General features: G+C 39.0%; 1 protein-coding gene across 20 annotated transcripts in view; it reads left to right on the plus strand.

The window, feature by feature from the left end:
- The window catches only part of MEGF11 (multiple EGF like domains 11), a 286,896-nt gene that overhangs the window by 11,184 nt on the left and 253,740 nt on the right, over positions 1 to 21,972 (plus strand). For 2 of the 20 annotated variants that reach the window (XM_083851206.1, XM_083851209.1), the window contains exon 1: positions 7,125 to 7,526. The exons of the other annotated variants lie outside the window; for them this stretch is intronic. The gene's annotated coding sequence lies outside the window, so the exon portion shown is untranslated. Of the gene's footprint in view, positions 1 to 7,124; positions 7,527 to 21,972 lie in introns of those variants that run through there. 20 annotated transcript variants of the gene reach the window in all.

Raw genomic sequence — 21,972 nt, forward strand, 5'->3', positions numbered from 1 at the left:
ATTTATGTTGATTAGAGTTGATGGGATTGAAATGCCATGTAGTTATTAATTTCCTAGTTTTAATTTTGCTACTTAGTCATATGTTACCAAAAATATCTTAGAAATATATTTTTCCCTTGTAAAGTGACAAAACAGAGAAATAAATGCGTTGCGGCATGCTGTCGTTTTGTGAATAAACTTCTGGCAGATCCTGACTTTTAAATTCTATCAACGTATGTTGAGCTGGGTGAAAATGTAAAGAAATATTTTCAGCCAAGTTTTCTTCAATTTTCATTGAAAACTGAAATAGAACTTGTGAGAATTTGGGGATTTGGTCATTTTCTTTCTAGAGCTAAGATGTTAGTGAACATAATTCCCTGAAATTCCAAAATTTGAAAATGTCCACTGCAATTCTCATATCTGTAGCATATGCAGTACAGACCCAGGTTCTGTACAGAGATTAATGTTAATCAGCATATAGAATGGTATTTCCATTTTTACAGGTAGGAAAATGAGACATAAAATAACCCGTGGTCCACTCTGATACTCATTACAATCAGTCTGAAGATGATTTTCACTCTAACAGGATAAGGTTCTGTGCAGAATGGACTAGCTCTGTAGGCTGCTCATCTCTGCAATAATGAATAAAAGCATGAACAAAAAGTGCCAGAGCAGATAAAAATTCGGATACCTCCTTTCCAAAAGGCCCATGCTGAGCTCTTTGAAGATGGAGATAGTAGACCACAGCACTGAGATACACAATTCCAGTTGGCAGAGTTTTGGGCTAGGAATCAGGACTCCCGGGTTTTCTTTATTCCCTGATTTGTCATTGCAGCTGTCAGCAGTTACTTTTCTTTAATTTTGCCTTTACTCTTGCTTGCATTATTATTATTTTGAGATTGTACGTTACTGAATACACAGGAATCATATGAAGTTCTGGTTTTGATTAAAAACTCTGGATATTACCTTTCTGCAAATAAATTATAATGATTAAAAATAAATATGCTCATATAAAATGGGGTACAGTTAAGAGAGAGTTTATATTCAGTGTTCACATTCAACCACTTCCTAAAACTTCAGCGTAGAAGTCTATCGTGAAGATAAATTCACAGCTTCTTTCATCTTGTCTAATTTTTCTATAATAAAACCTACTCCTGACTGAATACGAGACAAGTGAACTTAAACTTTCTTTCAGAAGAATCATAGCAATTTGATTTCCTTAGCGTGTCCAAAAAGTGCTGATTACGTAACAGTGCATTTAATACAGATTTAAGATCTCTCCTTAATATTATGGCTATCTGGAGACGGCCGTTTGAAGAAAACTGGCTAACATTTATGATAAATTTGCCCCAGCATATTTAGAGGTAAATAAGGTACAGATGAATATAACACATGGACTCATTTCAGAATGCCAGTCACCTGAATTTCTATCTGCTTTGGTCCTTATTTTACCTTTATTTTCTGTTTTACTTTTGCTTGCGTTTGGAATTCCAGTCAGCTCTCTTCAGAGGGGAATTTGCTAAAGGAGAGCAGTCTCTTGACTTTCCCTGTGAAGGAGCAGAATTTTAGGGAACTCTGTTGGTGTAAGCAGACAAATTGAATCAGCCTTCTTTTAGCTGCTGATTCTATTCCCCTTTTTTGCTCTGGGTTTGCTCATGGCTGTTCCAGCCTTTGGGTTTCAGTGAAGGAGAAATTCTGGTACTTAATATCACTTGCTCTTCACTGAAGATCTCTTGCACTGCTACTGCTTTACATCAGTGCCAGCAGATATCCAATTTGGGTCTGCCACTGTGGTTTCTGGTTTAAGGAAAGGCAAGTGCATCATCTTTAAGGCGTGGCTCTCTGGATGATCGGACAAACTGAAGAGTTTGGTAATAGTCTGTACAGCTTTTTATTCAATTATAAATACTGCTGATACTGTTTGCTAAATGTTTGATGACTGCTTGGTGGTGTGAAGTTGGGATTCCTCCCATACCCTCGATTCTACCTCATCCAGTACTAAGGGCAATGTCCTGCAGACATTCAGGACCCTTACAGGTAAATTGTCCTTTAATTTTTAAAAACAGCATGTGAGGATGTGGTTGGAAGCAATGGGATTTTTGCTGGAGTTGCAGTCTGTGTTTTCTTGATAGAAAAAACATCTAGTCTTTGAAGCTATCTGCATAGGATTTTTCACTAGAAAGACAGTAGTTGCGGCTGATTTATGTGGGTTTGCTACTAACTCTGCATTATATATGCTGCTTCTCATAATCTGCTTCTCATATTTATTTTTTTGTTGTGAACAATCTCCACTTCTCAGTACATATGCACAAGTCTCATAAGTATTAATAAAAATGTAGATGTTCTAGAGTGATTGTCAACCTATTTGGATATCCTTCTCTAATACTTACCAATATCACGTGCTTCAAATGAAAGCAGAATGTCATCCTTGTTGCCAGCCTGTGCTTGGGGATCCTGATACATTTCATATAGAATTACATATCAAAACTTTCTGTGTTCCTGATAGCTTGCCATTTATGCTATGAAGTTTGGGGACCGTAACATACCATAGCGATTTTAACTGCTTAAGCTCTCCTAATTCATCAGAACAGTTGATCTTTGCATATGACAAAAATGTTTGTCACAGCAATCCTGCAGCAGGGAATTCCACTTGAATATTTTGTGAAAGATGGGCCTTTTATCCATTTTCATTTATAATAAAAAGAGTAATAGCTGTGACTTTCTTTGCTATTTTTGTTAGTAGATCAAATTTCTCCCTGAAGTAATCAGCTATAGTTCAGTTGAATGAATGCTATTTCTTCCATTTGCATAATTGCATGATTATTTTCTTCAGCTTTACCAAATCCTTTTTTTTATTTTTAAACTTATACCGTACTAAACAAAGAATAATTTCATGTCCTGGTCTAGTGCAGATGCCTTGATTAAGAAAAATAGCAGTGATTAAGAATGATGGTCATACACATGATTAAGAGCAGAATTTGACCTCATATAGGATAAGATTTACTCAAAATCTCTAATCATTAGCCAGTTTTTAACTCATTTTCAGTGCCTTTTATGTTGTATATGGGGGAAAAGACTCCAGAGTTGTCTTTGTTCATGGAAAAAACTATTGACGTGATTGAATCACGTCCTTTGTGCTTAGAATCTATTCGAAGTAGACGAGTAGCCGCTGGAACTGTTCTGTATACTTCTGGTAGTGTTACCCAGGATTAATGTTTTCTGTTTTTTTTTTTCATTACCTGTTTTTTAAGAATACTGGAGCAATTTGAATGCACCTTCATATCTGTGAGAATGGGTCCACATTATTAACAAAGGTAAATTAATTTTGTCTCTGTAACTGTGAGGTATATCTAGGCTTTTCACCCTTTGGACTGAGGTATTGTATTTCTCCAAATTTGGTAGCTTAGTCAACAATTCTGTCACTGAAGAAAGTGAAATGTGAGTCCTAAGAATGCAGGCGTTACCTTTCCAAATGAGAATAAATTCTTGCAATTATTATTGGATAGATCAAGGAAGTCAAACAAAACATACGCAGAATTGTTTCTAGTTAGGAATGTATTTTCTATACTGCCTACAACTAATATGTTTGTATTTGATTTGGACACTTTGTATTTGTAGAAGGGAGTCATGCATAAATAAGGCCAACACTATTATTCAGTATTATTAATGATGTTGTCTACACTTAGATTCTCAAAAACCAGAAAACTAATAAATTTTACATATTGGAAAAAAAATCACAGATAAATCAAACAAATATATAAATTCTTTAAAGTATTTAATATGTGTTAAGAGGACAGAATGATGAATTCAGTATTGAAAACCAATATCAAGTTTACAATTATGTACCATTTATCATCACTGATTGCACAGACAGCATATTATTGCAGGGAACAGAATGATTCATAAACTAAAACCCTGAATGGCTTTATAAAAAACTTAAAAGTTATGTTATGTCTGAAAAGCTTTGTTTTTCTCTTTCAAGCATTATTTTCAATAGTAAATTATACTTCCAGACACAAATTATGCATATTTAATTTCCTGAGCTTTAAAATTAAATGTGCAATAACTTTAGAGTATTGAAAACTGATGAATTTACAGTCACCTGATTCTGTGTAGTGTAATTTTCTGAGGCCAAATTCCCCATTTAAGAAAAAAGAACATATGGAAAATGTAAAAGTGGATAGGAACTAGTTTTGAATTGGACATGCAGAAGCAAGCAAATAGAAGCAGTAAAAAGTGCTCTTGAAGGTGATTTGGCTTTGAAGAGAAAGCGTGTACATGTGGCAATTTCTTACTCAGCAGATCTCCCAGGGTAAATTTCTGCTTCCCCCAAAAGTCAATGGCAAAGCTCCCAGTGACTTCATTGTTTTCAAACTTCCATTGTCTGTCTGTACTGAAGGACATACCTGCTTACCTTTGTGAAAGTGCTGCACTTCTTTGAAGTCCTGTCACCCCAGCTGTGCTCTGGGAGAGAAAAATGAATTCTTTTCTGGCTCACACTTTATCAGCAGAATTATTAAGCAGTTTTCTGTTGCAGAGTCACTCCTGTAATACACTCCTGCTTTTTCTTTTTTCCCCTCCAAATTCTTTTCTCAGTTTAATGTGGCTGCTCGAGTTGCATGGGAATAACCAAAGATACGATTTCACCAAACTGAGGTTGTGTACCAATAACTGAGGGTTATTTTGTCCTTCAGAATTTCAAAACTCATTCTAAATTATGGAAGAATCTTGCTAAGCTTGAAGACTCAGCTTGATATTATAACTATAACTCTGAGCTAGACTCACTGAGTCGTCAGTAAGAAGAAAAAGGCCAAAATACTTTCTTATTTGTAAACGGTGCATTTTTAAAATAGAAAGACTGAATTAGAATCAATGTAATGCAATCTCATGCTGGTTTTTTTATTTTTTTTACTCACCCTCTGTTTAGAGGGCAGTTGCATTTAAATAGAGACTGAAAATAAATTAGTATTGTAGTAGTCAACCTCAGATGTAAAACACATACCTTGCCAGTTGCATTGAAATTTACTATGGTCTACTACCCTTCAAATAGACAACCCTATTTCAGAGAATACAAGGACTATACTTTTGTTTCCAAATGAAACTGCTGAACTGTGTGGGATTTTACATGAGAAGGAAGAGCAGGAATGAGTGCTTTGTCTCAAACATCTGTAAACATTCATGCAACAGTGTAATATCTTTTTTGACATTCAGGGCACTTGTAGTTTGACAGGACACTTCTCTTGAAAGTTTTAAAGAGAACTTTGAAAGACAAAAAAAAAACACATTCAGAAACAAAATTATAGCAACAAGCTGGCCTGAATTATTTTATGTAGACTGGTTCTGTCTCCATGCATTTCAGACAGCATCTTACTTTTTAAAAAGATCAGGGAAGCTAAATAGTTTCCCCAGCTGGAAACTGGTGACAGTGCTGAGTCACAAACAATGCCATCAGTATGGAGCAACTGGTGCTTTTAATATTCGTATACAAACAACAAAACTAATTACCTTTATTCAATAAATCTAGTTCAAATCTGATCTATTTATTTTTTTTAATTTTTGAAAATAATATAATAAACACGATTGCTAATTCATTATTGAAATTCATTATTAGGATGTTTGTAAAAAAAAAAAAAATACAGTAATTAAGAACAAGTAGGGAAAGATGGGGATGAATTGACCTCAGGCACCAGTAGTGCCGCAGCTCCTGGTCAGGTTGCCTTAACCATAGCTAATAAAGAAAAATAGCCTTGTGGAGCTAGTGAAAAAGCAGGGAGCTGGGTTTGCAGAAAAGAAGTGGGTAAGCCAGCAGTCACTTCCAGCACACGTGTTCTTCACTGTCTTTTTCTCCCAGTTTAGGTGGCTGGTGCAAGATTTAGGAGCACTGCAAACCAGGACAGAGCAGCAAGGGGAAGGTTAGGGACCTGGAGGCACAGAGGCAGTGGGAGGAGTGGAGAAATTTTTCAGCAGGCTGGGAGGTTGCAGTGAGTCCCTTGTGGAAACAGTGCATCGTTTCTGGCCCAAACTATCCCATTTGAAACTCTGCCATCACCTGCGGTCATGTACTGGCGTGTTACCAAGAAATGCACAGTGCAGGACAAAGGATTTTGGCAGCCTCACATGTACATAAAATATAGTATGATGTGGAGATCCATCGTGTGGCTACAATGACATAATGTTCCATTAGCCATTTTGCTGTATTATCAAATTGGTCTTGGTCTTACGTTTCTTCCGTGCTGAGGTGATTTAAAAAAGCCTGATAGTGACCAATGTTATTGTTCTAATTAGAATATTATCAGTAATAGTAGATAACACCAATAGAGCATTTCATCCTGAAGAGACTGTACAAGATTAGCATAAGATTGCTGGCTAGCAGCTAAGTTAATGCAGCTGTTAAAATCACCTGGCACAAGTATTTTGATCTAAAGATTTTTAGTGTACGTTTATAACTTCTGGTACATCTCTCAGGGAGGAAATTGCAGCCATAGGATGCGATTTGTTCCCTGCCTGATATCTCTTCGGGCATCCAGTGTCACTGAGCAACCCTAAAAAGCAGCAGTGGTGCAGTCGATCTGACAGTACAAGGGCAGATCCTCTGGACGGTAGAGGATGCTAGAGAAGAGGTAGATTTTCCATCGTGCTTTTCTCTGTTAGCATCTCTCGGTCTTGCCTGGCATCAGCGCTAGCCAGCGTCTCTGTGTTTGCTTACAGCTGCATGCCCCTGCAAATGGATGCATGCGTGGAGTTGCAAACCGAGGCACCTTGAAACGGGTCCAGAAGTTTGCATGATTTCCCACTGAGCACATCCGAGGAGTTTGATAGGTTTCTGCTCTCGACATCCCGTTCTTTCAGCTGCAGGAGGCAGGGACCCTTGGTTTTTTCTCACCTACCCTCTGCTGAGCTGCCAAGTGTTCCAGCCTCAGCTAGAGAGTTTGCTTCCTCATTTCCACATGCACAGCTCGGGTGCAACCTTGGGATGCCAGAGCGTCAGTCTGATTCTTTGTCCTTTGAGTCTATTTACAGTGTTTTCATTGAATAGGACAAGGAAAAATAAATAAAATCACAGAACAGAAGGCTCCGGCACTAGATCACGCTGCCTTCCCCCCCCCCCCCCCCCCCAACAATAAATGGTTAAATAAACAACCAGCTGCCGACCCAACCACGAACGAGCGAATAAGCCCCAAACCAGCGGCAGCGCCACGGGAAACGGGAAAGTTTCGGCGCTCGGAGCCGGCCCCAGCATCCCGGAGCTGCCGCCGCGCCTCGGTGCTGCGCTTGGGCCGGACCGGCTCCGAGCCCCCACCCCCGTCTCCTCCCCGCTCCTCCTTCCCTCCCCCGGGTCCTGCGGGGAGGCGGGTTTAAGGTGGGTCGTGCGGCCGCGGTAACTTTCCGAACAGAGCCAAAGAGGCGCCCGGAGCCCCCCGCAGCAGCGCCGCGCTCCCCGTGCCAGCAGCCCCGGCTCGGCCCCGCCGCCGCTCGCCGCCTCCCCAGCGCCGCGCAGCCGCCGCCGCAGCCCCGGGAGCCGGCCCCGGTCCCGCCGAGGTACCGAGGTAGGTGCGAGTCGGGACGGGCGCTGCGGGGAAAGCCGGCCCGGAGCCCCGCTGCCTGCGGCCCCCGAGCCCCGCTCGTTCCCGGCGCAGCCGCCGCGGGGCAAGGAGCTTGCTCGGCACCCCCTGGCTGCGCGGTTGGAGCCCCCTCCCCGGCTCCTCCTGCTGCTGCCCGGGCACCCGGCACGAGTTGGGGCCGGGGGAGCGACCTCTCGCCAGCCGCCCCCGTTTCTGTCCCTTTCTCCGAGCCTTCGCTGGGCTCTCCTTGATGATTTTGGAAGTGATGATCTACGAGAGATGTGCGTAGGGGAAACCTTACGGCTGTATTAGGACTCTCCCCTGTCAGCGCTTCTCTCAGAAGCTCCCCCCCCCCCCACACACATCGCATGGTTTACTGGGGTGTCGTGTCGGCACGAACTTTCTTCTGGTTGCAGGAGACACATTTGTCCCCGTTTGTCCCTGCCCTCGGACTGCTGCTCTGCGCGGGCGAGAGGACTCGGGCTGCTGCTGCCTCGCTGCTTGGGGTCGCCTTGCTTCCCTTGCATGTACTCGACAGTGCTCGCGATGAAGTGAGTCTTGGGAGTAGGGAGAGGCACAAGGGAGAAGTTGTAGGATGCTGCCTGTGAGTGACACCTCCGTTCCTGAGGCTGGGAGCTGGTGTAACCATACTCTTGCTGGTGCTGCTCACTGCTGCCAAACATTCCCTTCGTTTGCCTAGGAAGAGCTCTGGCCACTCTGCCAGATGGTTGCTAACAAGGAGGGAGAAGTTTGGGAATGTCGGGGCACCAGCATCCTTCAGTGCTCTGCTGAGATTCTCAGGTGACAGCCCCAAGTTCTGATGCTTGTGGTTATTAACATCCGTCTGCAAGCACTGGGCATCTGCGTGGCCCTGCGAGGTGGGCAGAGAATCAATGTTTCGTGAAAGCAGGGCAGCCAATCTCTTGAAGTGTCACAGGGGCTGGAGATTTAAATAAACCCTGTGACCGCTAAAGACTGCAAAGGCTCAAGCTAACCCCCTAGCAGGAAGAAGTCCGGAGTTAACTAAAAGGAAGCCTCCAGTTCATATCTTGGTGACCGCCTGGTTTAGAACAAAAATATGTAACGTATGAATTATGAATTACCTGGAATGTAGCAGCCTGTCTACCTTCCATATCCAAGCAAGCAGGAGAGAACCCCCTGTAATGCCCAGTCCTGTATTTCAGTAACGGAGATCTCAGTTACGTGAATAGAAAATTTCACATTATGGGGCTAATTGGTTCTGGAGAGGTTTCTGCTGGGATACCCAAGTCTAAGAATAAATCCTTCCTATACTGTCAGAGTTCCCTTAGAGTGCATCCAAAGCTTGTCTGTCCCTCTCTGTTTGGACTTTCTTACATGTCCACTTTGTTATTAAATTCCACAAGTTTTCCTTCTCGGAGTAAAGTCTGATGGATGGGTTCTTGCTGTGCTGATAGTAGTGCTAAATAAAGACAAATAAATCAGCTAATCAGTTTCATCATAGGATTTGATTTGATGTGATCATTTAGAGACTGAGCATCTGGTCTTGCAAAAGCCTAAGAGTAAGTTTGTGTTCATTGGACCTGGTGAGGAGTCTGTTAAAGTTTGCGTGAGGCACCTGAACTGGTTTTGCATTAGGATAGTAAATATTAATAAGCACGTGTGTTTAAGGGTAGTGATGTATGTTAGCAAAATTAGTTTCAGTGCAAGTGCATGAGTTCTTATTTATTGGTAACAACCTCTGGAGACCTCTTCAATGTTCAAACTGTTGAATTTATTTTTTTTCTGCTTCTTGTTAATAGCCAAATAAATCTAATGTGGAATTGTAAAAGTTGTATGGCAAAAGTGTTTCAACATATGAAGCAGTGAAAGTAGCCATGTGGGGATTTCAGTGTTGTCTTTCTAATCAGCCAGTCATCTACTTTGTAAAATTACATAATTTTAGTCAAACTATCAGAAAAGATGTCTGAGGTAAAATATAAAATATTATGATGAATTCTGTTGTCCCTATACTTTAGCTATTGAAAAAGGACTAATCTGATATCTTGCTTTTTCAATTAAATATACGTTAATAGTCAAAATATCAAATAGAAGTCAGTGCTGTCTTCCACTAACTTGAGTGTCTGTGAGTGTATTTACTATGAATGGGGCATTCAGCCATTTTTACTTGGAATAATTCATCATGCTTTAAATGTTAGACAGACTTAGTATTTAAGCAAATGCATACAGCAAAACTATAAATCTCTGAATACAGTTAATTATCTTGGAACTGGGAATGTACCTTGAAGTACAACTATTTCTCCATAGTGTGGCCACAATTCTTGCAAACCTTTTATCCTTGTCTGTGAAATCATTTCCAATTCTGTGTTCCTACGAAGCATGTGTTTCGTTATTGTTTTCAAAACCATGTGGTTTGGGCTACTATTTAAATATAATATTTATGGTACTACTATGGCTGTTCAGCTTAAAAAGAGAAGTGCTGCATACTGCTGCATACTAAAAAGCTTCGATGTAATTACTACTTCTGGTAGCACTGCTGTGCAAATCTCTGGGGCAGAAATTTAAATGGAGACTTTATACAGTTCACAGGTACTTTATGTAAAAGCTATAAGCTCTTTTATTTATTTATTTATTTATTTATTTTGAAACATGGGGGCTGGAGGCATGGGGGAATGGGGAATTGTGGTGCCCGCACTGTTTTTACGCTTTAAGAGTTCCAACCTGTATGCTTGCTGTTGGCTTTCAGGTACTTTCAGGTGCATAGCGTCTGTGGTGGATTCCCACAAACTATCCATCTGTACCACCGTGGGTTTGAATTACCTATTTACACACCTCCCTATAATTGGCATTCCATGCAAATATGTCAACTCTGGTTGCATCTTGCAGAGGAGTGCTGAGAGGCATGGGTTTATTTACACAGCCCCTTTCTCCCTTGCATATCCGTGCAAAGGAAGCTGTAACACTGCAAGAATCAGAGTCTGGCTGCAGTTCAAAGCTAAAGTCACTGGGAATTTCTCCATTGATGGTGATGGACTTTGGACCTCATTGTAGTTCCAGGTAGGATTCAGGTCTCGGTCATCTTTGGTTCTCTGTGGTAACCTGTCTGGTCTCTGGTTGTTGCTTCATCAGCATTCAGTTGTCCTGTGAGTTTTATGTCACATCTGATGCCCTGTGCAGGTATCTTGGTTTTCCTAGGGCATCTCAAAGAGCACTTGGTATCCATGTTCTGGCAGCTAAATCCTTCCCTGGCTACTAAAAATGTATGTAAAATGTATGTAAATGTATGTAAAACCTGGGACTAAGGAAATAGTTAAAATTACTGTTGTGAATAAATGGGTTACCCCTAAGAAAGGGTTGTTCAGATGTTAATGGGAAAGATGAAAAACATTCACCCTCATTGTTCTGTACTGTGCAGGCTGACCGTACCGCAGTAGCAATTGGTACTTTTCTTTGCACAAACCTGATTGGAACCTCAGTGAGGAAGTCCTGTGTGTTAAGGAGAGATATATGAAAAAGCTTGTAGAAAATTAAGAGCTACTCTCAAAGGAGACAAATCCCAAACAGAATCAGTTTTAAAGACTGCCAGATGAATCCTGCCATATGATACTTCTATGTGATTCCTGTGAGTGATGTACAATTGGTTTATGCTTATAGAGGGAAGGAATTTTGTTTGAGTTTACAAAATGGGATCCTTATTTTAGGAATTAATGATCATATACCAGATTCATGAAGAGCCGGTGTTCCATGCCCTTGTGAAGATCAGAATGGGTAGCTGCAAAACAGTGGGCTACAGCCCAGAGAGTCTAAGGTGTGTAGTCAGGATATCCAAAGACTAATCCAGAATTCTCTAAGATACGTGTGTTTACAAACACTTGTGGATGCGCGGTAGTTCTAAGCCCTCCAGGCAGTTTCTCCTGTCTGTTGCTGCTCTAAAGGGAAAGTACTGAAATTTGTATGAAAGCTTCTTTCTAAGAGAGGAAGAGAGGTACAAGATGAAGGTCACCACTTAGCCTGCTTGCAGAAATGCAGCAGGAAAGAAGAGCACATCTAACTTGAACCCAATTGCAAACAAGACCAGAACTGGTAGGCCTAACTTTTTCCTTTGCAGTAAGAACTGGCACGGAGAATTTCCCTTAGTAACAGCCTGACTAGAGAGGCTAATGAATGAATGGGCATAAGGCTGAAATCATGTTCACTGCTAGAGAGATGCTTTGTCTGGAAGAAGAGTAAGACACAGTAGCTACGTGAAAATAGTTCTGTGCTGTGACTTTTTGCACTTTGTTTTCTAGGGTTTTCAACCCAACACATTCTATGAGCACTGATAGCCACTGAGAAATATTTTGGAGAGTTAAAAAGGTACTTGAGAACTGCCAGAATATGATAGCCTAAAGGTTAATCAAGTGTGAAATTTGTGAACAACCTTTTTTTTTTTTTCTTTTTAAATTTAACTGGTAGATATGAGTAGAAATGGATGCAGGTTCCCTTAAGTTCAAGTATGGAGCTAAACTTTTCCTTAAACGCTTTTCCTGGATTCCTTGTTAAGACTTAGATTCTTGCTAATTATCTGTTGTTATCAAAAGTCTTTTGGTACATGATTTTTTTGCAAGGTTTATGAAGCGTTGTGAACACGTGAAAATCTGCTTTCTCTGGAACAAAGTAAGAAAAAAGCTACAGAGAAACTTTAAGATGGAATTCTCAGTTGCCTTGTTAAGGTACCAGAACAAGAAAGCAAATCGAAAGCTCCAAAGCTTAACAGACGCAACCTACTTCTGGAGGTTCTGTACTAGGTTAAGATGATTGTGGAGCATGTTCTACTTTTCCATAGGGCTTGGATCTTTAATACTCATGTCTGGTTTTGACAAAGGCAGTCATTTGACAGAGACATGTTAAGAGTTTTTAAAAAGCAGAGGCTTTGGTACATTTTTTTTTTTTTTTTAACTGGTGTAAAATGTGGAAGTATACTGATATAAAGTCAGTGTAAGCATGAGGAGAATCAAGTTTTTTATCATGCTTTTAAAATCTACCAAGTGAGGGAAGCATGGATGATTTGTAAGTAGTCGACTGGCATATGGTACCATTATGATAACATCATGTTCACAGCACTTTCCAGATTGATATACAACCTTTCTAAAATAAGCTTGGTAGAAAAAGAAAAAAGAATGTAAAGTCATTTAGCAGCCAACATGCTTTTGGTAGCAGCATAGGACACTGGTAGGTGACTTCACTGACACTCAGTTTGTCAAACGAGTCGTGCATCATAGTCTACTACCTACTTGACAGGCAGCCATGCCAGAAAACTGCCATTGCACTTTGTACATTGGAGGCTGATTCGTGCTTTCTTAATTCACAATGAAATGCTGCATTCATTTTCATTCCATGCAGTCTTGGAGAAGTCATGGGGGTTAGCACAAGGTAAAGAATTTGTTCCTCGGGAGAAAGTCTAGTATTACACCCTTTGTTAGCAGCATAGGGAGAAAGGCTGGGGTTATCTGGGGATGGAGACTGAATTATACTCTAGTTCTGGATGGAATTATCCAGACTGAGATTGAAACTCTCTCATTGACATGCTATGTCATTTATGGTTCTCAAGGAACAGTAAAATCATAAATATTCTTAGAAGCAGAAGCCTTGACAAGACAAACTATGGCAATGTTTCACTATTCAAAGGGTTTTTATCTACTTGCCACAGCTAGCTTAATTCTATTAAAGAATTAAAACAATGATACTGTATATGGCATTATTATAGCATAAATTATAGATTTTTGCCTTCATTTAAATGTAAAAGCTGTAAATATCACTTTAAAGGAGTGCTGCCTGATTAATTTGAAATTGTATTAACTTGTGTGTGTTGAAATGGATAAGGCAAATCAAAACCATTAAAGTTACAACACCTACCATTTCTCAAACTTAGTAAAAATGTCCAGTGTAGCAATGTTCTTCATCCCTTTTCCTCTTCTAATTTTCTCTTTTCTGCATATTTCAGGGAGGCATTTTATCACCCAAACAGGGCCAATCAGTTATTTTATAGGTACAATTCAAGTATCAGAGAATTTACTTCTCACTGTTATTATGCATTGCCTTCTATAGAAGGCCATGTGACTAGTCACGTACTATAGCTTTAGAGAAAGATGAGTTTTATAACTCTTTGCAAAGAAACACTGCTTAGTAGGCATTTGGAGGCTTGTTTTTGCAGATGGTAGGTATCATCTTTAGGACGAATTGCCTTCTGGATAGGATGTCTGCACCCTTTCCTCCTCCAAAGGGGCCTGGCAGACCAGAGCAGGCCAGATACCTAACATTTGGATTAGTCAAATCAAGTGAGATTAATCTCGTACTTTCATAATAATGCCTTGTTTTCATCTTTTTTGCTTTTAAAAAGTTTGTTGTGAATGAATGAACAATTTTGAAGATTATCATTTGTAGCTCTGAGCTTTAGTCTAGGTATCACAGGTTTGACAAAGTTACAGTGTTAAAGCTAGACAGAGTTTTGCATGTATGTATGTATCTTGTGCGAAGTATAGAGTGATGTTGTTGTTAATGGCTTAAAGTTTCTGTAAGCTTTCTGAGATTGGGGATTTTTGGATGTAACCCTAAGTACTTCCAGGTAATCTTAGGACAGGAAAGATTGTTAGGCTTAGTTATGTAGGTTCTGTTCTAAGGAGCAAAGTCCAGTAACTGCAGTCACTGACTAGAATTAATAATAATCACTTTTCCAGAAGACTGCAAAAATCTTGAATAAGTACTCCAACAAATCAGTCTTCTTTAGTGGTGGTAAGTATAAATTATAGAGAGAAGTTCTTTTCGTTTAGAGTCTTTGGTGCCGTTATAGCTGTCATTAATTATGTATTAAGTGTTTGAAAGGAAAGACATCGGTAGCCTATAGGATATATTTGCATAGTAATTGAGGATTGATTAGATACAGCCTCTGCAGTGAGGGCTACTGGGAATAAGTCACAGAAATTAAAACAGTGGTAAATTATATTTACAAAACATTCATTTGTAATAATAGTACTCAGATATACAGAAAGATTTGTAAACTGCAGGTGGAAGGAGACTCATTTTCACAGTATTGTCTGTTGCAGGAGAGGATCCAGCCACTTGTTACCTAGCATTGGGTTACAAACTCTAGGGCAGGCATTGTGACCGATGTAAACTGAGGTCTGTCAAATGACAAAATACCATCTGCTGTTTGTGGCCAGAAGATAGTGAAGTATCTGTTAATAAACTGAATGAATGCAGTGGGTGCTTTTAACAGTTGAGGCACGTGGTATGTCCCTTCCAATCCATAGGCATTTTGAACAGTTTCATTTTTCTTCATCTTTCTTTCCCACTTAGATTTTATCACCTTGGATGATAAAAATGGAAGTGAAATTTGTTTCTCAAATATGGTCCATGTGATTGTTTGTGGATGAACAGTGTAGTCTGAAAACAGAGCTATTCCTTTTGCTCTGATCTGTGAAACGAAAAATATGTGGGAACTCTGAATAGGGGGCAAACAATGTTAAACAAGAAAGGCAATGGAAAATAGCTTGGCAAGCAGAGGTGTGTGGGTAGAAATAATACAGAAAGTCACTTTTATATATAGAAAAGAGTAAGAAAAAGAACCACAACTAGATAAACAAGAGGGGAGAACAAGACAACTAAATAAAATTCAAAAACAGATAAAAGGCTCACCTCAGAAATACACGAGTTAAGTGAGAATGGGAAAGTGAAGAATCAGCTCTGTGTATGGTGTTCAAAATCGTTTTGCCTGGCATAAGGAGAAAGATGGGAAAGGAGAAGCAGTTAGCAGGATGCTAACGGCACTGGTTAACATCCCGTGTTTAAAGTTGGTGGTTCCTAGATAATTCAGACATGCTCCTCATTTTTATTTTTTTTTTTTAGCAGCTGATTTTTTTTCTTTTGTGCTCTCTTATTTTCCTGCAGGTCTTTCTTTTGTCTTATCCCTAGTGTTCTTTAGGCTTTGTTTAAGGATAAAGTTCTCCACTTGAAGGGAGCTTGCCAGAATATTTGGCAGAGGACAGTTTTACAGTATGTATTCTCTGTGTAGTAGAGAACTAAATTTAAGTTGTGCTGTATGCAGGCATTCAAAAAACAAAATACCTACAATCCAATCCTTTTGCTCCATTCTAAGCTCCCAGAATTCCAGAAAACTGATGCTGAAGGACTTCTGCAGCTAGAACTCTGCAGACTATGGGATATAGCAGGGAAAGAAGGAAGGAAAGGATGTCAGTCTTTTTGCTCTAGGCCGTTGCTTTCTGAACATATGCTGCATCTTGCTTGGTTCCATCTTCGCTCTAGTTAAAATAACGTGGAAGCAGAATATAGACTTAAAGTTCTGTTGACTTCTGTAAAAGATGTGTTTGCACAGGTACTCTAAAATGAAATAGGCTCTGACTTTCATACACAGCCTACGGATGTGCAGAACACGCTGAAGGGGAAGGCAAATACACTGAGCTCGAAAAAGTGCTGTTGCGGTGAAAATCACGGTAATCTAGCACCCCGTATTTACTTGAAGGGATAGGTAGATGTTGTTAGGACCCAGTTGTTCTGTCCTGCCGAATTGTGCTTGAAGCAGCACCCAAAAAGGTAGAAGAACTTGTGTATCAGTGCTACGTCCTTACTTCATCAAGGAACACTGCCTCAGTGTGACCGTTGTTGTAGGCTTAACAAACTCTGCTACCTGTGTGCTCCCACTCTACTCCGAACGGTTACCACCAGCCCTGTACTCCCCAAATTTACTCTGCTTGGCTTCAGCAGTGCCTTTCAGGGGCAGCTTTCCAGGTGTTTTTCGTGAGGATCTGGTAGTCAACAGACACCTCGTTGGTGTTTGGAATAACGGGTGTTTGGGAGAGGACTGGTGACAGCAGCAAAGAGAAAAGCTAGGGAGAGTTAAGAAGAGAGCGAAAGGAATTCGACTTAATCCTGAAAAGGAAGTAGTACAAAAGGAGGACATTGATCTTCTGAAAGGACAGTATTTGGGTATGTAGATTTATCTTTAGACACACATTTCAGAAAGTTAGGGGTGTAATCTTACAAAATAAACTGCAGTGAGTTAAATACTTAGCAGCTGTAACTAAAGAATGAACAAACTTACCCAATGTTCTTTCACGGACACTGAATTCACTAGAAGACACAACTAAAGTTCTTGTTACTGCTTCTGTTTTGTTTTTGCCACAGCTGAGAGACAGCATTATAGATTTGTTAGCACTGGATTTACTTCAGTGAACCCATTTAGGAACATTGACTCTTTCTACCAAAAGGTTACTTTTTACATTTAAAAAGGTCTCCTTTGCATATTTTGGGTTACTTGAACACCACTTGTTTATTACATTGTGTGGGAAAAATAACAAGTAATATTAACTTTTTATTTCTTGCATGTTCTGTAGAAGAAACTGTGTAAGTTAGTATGCCTAAAAACATCAGTTAAGAGGGTACATTGTACATTATGAGCTCGACTTTTTGTGAGGGTTAGTGCGTCTGCTTTCATGCATTGTTCTGGTTACCAGTGTGAAGAATGCAGTCTTAAAAAGGTATGTTGCTTCAGGTAAATCCTTAAGTCACAGTGAGAAAGATCTTATGATCAGATCAGACCATCTGATCAACTCTCAGAGCAAGGAGTGCTTGCATGTGTGCATTTCCTACTAACTAACCCCTGCTGCTAGTCAGATACTTTCTTTCCACCTAACTTCTTAGACATCTTTGTATGAATTAAAAGATTTCTGTTGCATGTTGCCTGTCGTGAATATATATATATGTATACTTTTAATGCAAGTATTTTCTTATATTAAAAAAATAGATTATAATTTATTATGAAGGAGTTCGTCATGGACAAAGAATTCTTTTCATATAGCTAAAAATAATTCAACAGCATCAGATAATAGGCTGTTTGGAAACAGAATAAGGTGATCTTCGTACAAGTCTCCTTTATACTGTAATATTATTATTATTTTTTAATTGTGCACAAGACTTAAATCTGTACAGTGTATGCCAAAAATATAATACAGCCTCTGTGTTGCTCACAAGTGTAACAAAAATCCAAAGCTTTGCTGCATGAAGGACATCACCTTTTATTGTTTGCTACCTCTGTCAGAATTGAGTTTCAAAATCTGAACTCAAGCTAGGTCCACAATGATGGAAAGTGCTAGCAGTTGGGATATTCAGCTGCACTGAAGTCTTGCTGTTCTTTTGAAGATGAGACTTTCATCAGATATATGTAGGACAGTAAGTTTTTTAGGACAAACAGTTTCTTTGGATGTCTTTACATAATATATAGGCCTTCATTCTGCTTGGGACCTTTGAGCACTTTTGTGAATTTGATATTAAGTAATAAATGTACTGCTTACTGTTGTTTATTGGATAAGTCTAGCGCCAGAAAAAGAGATGTGTTACAGAATCGTGAAAGATGAAGCCTGTTCTTGGCTTTGTCAAAGATTCACTCTAATATCAATGCATTATATTTCCTGGGAATACTAATGCTCCTGATATTTTTTTAATCTTAGCATATTTGTAGAGTGCTCCAAGATCCTGTGCAAAGTCCTTGTTAATACTCTACGCATCCCTCGGCGAATGTAGTCTTGTATTAGCTATGGACCAGTCTACCCTGCTCATTTCCCTTTTAATTTTGTGGAAGTGGCTGCTGTCAATTGCTAGCAAGTCCAACGCCAATTAGTTCTCTTCCCATTTATTACTATATTTTGTGCAACTGGATGATGATAGTTTTCTTCAAGAAGATCTAGTTATGTATCAGTTTTCTCATCTACCTGAAGCCTGCTTGCAAATAGAACTGGATATGTAAGCAAATTTTTTATTGTTTGATAAAATCATTTTGGACTTTCCTTCTTCTAAATTGTAATCAAGCAAAAGTCTTTGTAGAAAGGACAAACAATCTGGGGGAAGAGCAGAAACACCATTTCAAAAAATATTTAGTGTTAGGTCATCTGTATCAGCATTGATTCTGCGTAAGTTAAAAGCATTGCAAACGATGACCACAAACACAAAATAGTTTTCATTATTTAAAATATTGCTTGCCGTGACAGAGTTGTAAGCTATATGCACCTTCAGACAGGTGGGACAGGATCTAGTTTTGAGAACCAGCGTTGGAAGTTAGCTATCCAGATGTCTGCTGCCTCAACTCTTGTAGTACTCACGTGAGCAACTAATAGCCAAATAACCCAAAGTTGACTGAAGTCAATGGGTCTAAATTAGGGTCTGTGTTTCTGAATAGGCACTAAATTTGTAAACAGTACCTATAGTGTTATTCAAAGATATTTAAATTAAGTAAGATTTTGTGGTTTCATTTAAAAAGGAAAAAAAAAAAACACACTTAAGAGGAAGCATATATGGAAAATCCTGAATGCATTTCTAAATACGTGAATTCTGTTAGTCATATTTTTTAGATCTAGGATCCCTTAGCCAAACCACTTCCTCAAGATATATGCCCTGCTAATCAATATTCAAATAGAAAAAAATTGAACTTGCGAATGAAGAGGCACTCTTTGAGCTTCTCTACTCACTCCCTAAAGCTTCATGTCAGATAGAGTAGACAAATCTTCAGGTCTAAATAATTCATCTGCAAATGGTGGGAATGGTGGGAACAAGGGCGGGGGAAAGTTGTTCCATGCTAAAATACAATAATGCATTAAAATTAATCAATTTCCTCCTGCTGGGGAACAATCATTTAGAAAACATTTTAATTACCAAAACTGAATAATGGGATCAGTATTTTTTGAGAAGGTTGGATTCACCCTACTGAGCAGTGGAGAATCCTCTTCACAGGAGCCCATAAAAACATTGCTGTTTTCAAGTTGCTACTTTCAATCATAATACTTCTGGGGAGAAGTTTGATTTTTTTCACAGCAGCTTTTAAGGAAAATGTCGAGTGGACAGCAGGCGTATCTTAACTGTTTTGTGCAGAGAGCAGAGGTTTGCATGCAATTTAGCATTTCTTTCTCTTTTTTTTCTTTTGGATGAGAATTTATTGTACATTACTTAACACATATCTGAAGTCAATTTTTCAAGCCAAAATGTTTGGCTGCAACAACAAGACAATGTTGTGATGTAATGTTGTAAAAATAGCATTTTTTGGTCTATATTCAGCCTAGCAATGAATAGAAACTTGCAGGAATAAGTCAGCCTGGTTCGTTGTTTTGGCTAGAAGTGGTGTTCAAGGAGAATGGTCATAGTGACTGCATTAGGTGTAATTAGGTGTCAGAATTTGCCAGAGAAGAGCCTCTTTTTACTGCTTGATGCATAGGGGTTTTGGTCTCCTGGTTTCATGGACGTTTGTCAGAGATCTGAATGTTAATCAGAGACATGACTCACTAATTGTAGCGCATATGGTGACCCCCAAGGAACAGCCACTACCTGGCCATCTGGGAAAGTTGTAGGAGACTCGGTAATGAAAAAAATGTGTTTGTAGCAGCGGTTTTTTCTCATATAATGGGATATATTCCAGTCTATAATAGTTTGTCACTTCTTTTTTTCCTGTTGAACTGTGTAAGCTTTGGTTTTTCATAAATATGGCACAGCAGAACCATAGTCACGTTTACTAATTCTTCAAAAAGTTTCTGTGGGTGATAGATAAGACTCGTACAAAGGTATGGCTGATGTTGTTTAATATCTTTACCATAACTGCAAAGCCCTATCGTAGGTCCTGCAAACAATGGAGTGTGAAGGCTCTACTTAAAAATATATTTCTAAGTAAGGTGACAGAAACTTTTGTATAGCCTATATTTATGCTGAGGTCAAGTGAGAACTGGTCTTAGGGTATATATTAGTCATGAGAGAGAACCCGTTGTTTTGCAAGGGTGTATTGTAACACATCCTTCACAACACAGAACGTTGTTCAGCAAAATATTTGGGTAAATTGCTAACTCGGTGCCCACTGAAGGTTTAGTGACATTAAACCATAAAGATAAGCGTGCACTTAGCAACTTAGCAGGAGCTGCCCTGCATGAATTCAGGAAAATTTACATTGACTGAGGTCTTCAGTGTGTGCTTAGAATTAAGCTTGTATCTCAATAGTTTGCTGACTCAGGATATTAAGTTTGCAAAGAAAATTAAAATAGATTCACTGAGAATGATGTAAATCTTTATGTTCACAGTAGGGCATGCAAGCAAAGCTGAATATCCTAGTAATAAAAGTACCCTGTAACTTGTGGAATGAACAAAGTTCCCCAAATGGTTATTACATGCTGTATTTTCTGGTTTGGATTATTGAAATAGAATTACTAAGAATTAAGTTATATAAAAGGCATTTTCTTCTTTATTTTCATAATTATTCTGTCATCCACATAAAACTTTTTTTCTATCTTGAAATGGGCTTGGTTGGTACTGAAAATTGCCGTAGGATAAGTAAAACCAGTCTAATTGAGATTCATAAATCCACTTTTTAACAAGTACAATTAGGAATAGTTATTAGAGACCAGCTGGAAAACGTTAGGGATAAAAATTTACCATAGGAGGTTTTTTATGAGTTTGAAGCATTTGTTTTATACCAAAACCTAAATTAGATCACCAGAGGAATGAACCTGCTATTTAAAATCTAATTTGTACACAGAAAGTTAATTCTGAATATTCCTATTGATAAAAATTTTATTATTAGGTCTTGTTAAACTGCCTGTTTTTAATGGAATTCTGACTTTTACAATGCTTCTCCTATAATTAAAATATGAGAAGTAGCAACTTGATTATATTGAATGCATTTGTGTCCAGTGGCTGTGTAATAAACTTTGGTACTAGTCAATTCTGTCCTCTATTATGATTTTGAAAGTAGAGCAGTTTATTGGGCCTAATTCCAAACCAATTCAGTTCAAAGGAATTGTTCAGTTAGTGCATTTTGGATTAATGTTTAGGACCTAAGCACAGATTTTCAAACATTTTAGCATATCTTAACACCTGGGGAGACAGGGAAGAAGTAATTCACAGAGACTATCTCCCACTGAGGAACGTCTTACAAAAGTAACAACACAACAATGGCTGTGTTGGGTCAGATCAATTTTTTTTTTTTTCTAGTCCTGTATTTGGTCTTCAGCCAGCACAGAGCAGTACTTCTCTGGGTATTCTCCTAACTTAGTTTTCCTGGGCTCTTCTACAGTTGGTGCAGAGAAGGAAAGGCTGCTCTAGTGGCTGAGTCAGAACAGAAAGCTTTGTGTGTAATCCTGCAGACCAGCCTTAAACTGCAATTGCCATCGTGAATCCTCTTTTTAAGGGAATACTTACTGTCATGACTTTAGCAATCACTTCAGTATCTAAGACCCAAATTTTTCATTTCTGTCTTTTAAAAACATACTTTTGAAGGAATGTATTTAGTAATTAAGAGTTTGTTAGTATTTCTCATTATTGTACCAAAGAAACCATTTTATGGAATAATTTCTGCTGGCTGTGTCTAACAGTGATGGCTGCACACTAGAGGAAGATATGATATGTGGGAAATCCTTCCTCAGACTTT

Source organism: Anser anser (assembly GCF_964211835.1).
Source record: "Anser anser genome assembly, chromosome: 10".
NCBI lineage: Eukaryota > Metazoa > Chordata > Aves > Anseriformes > Anatidae > Anser > Anser anser.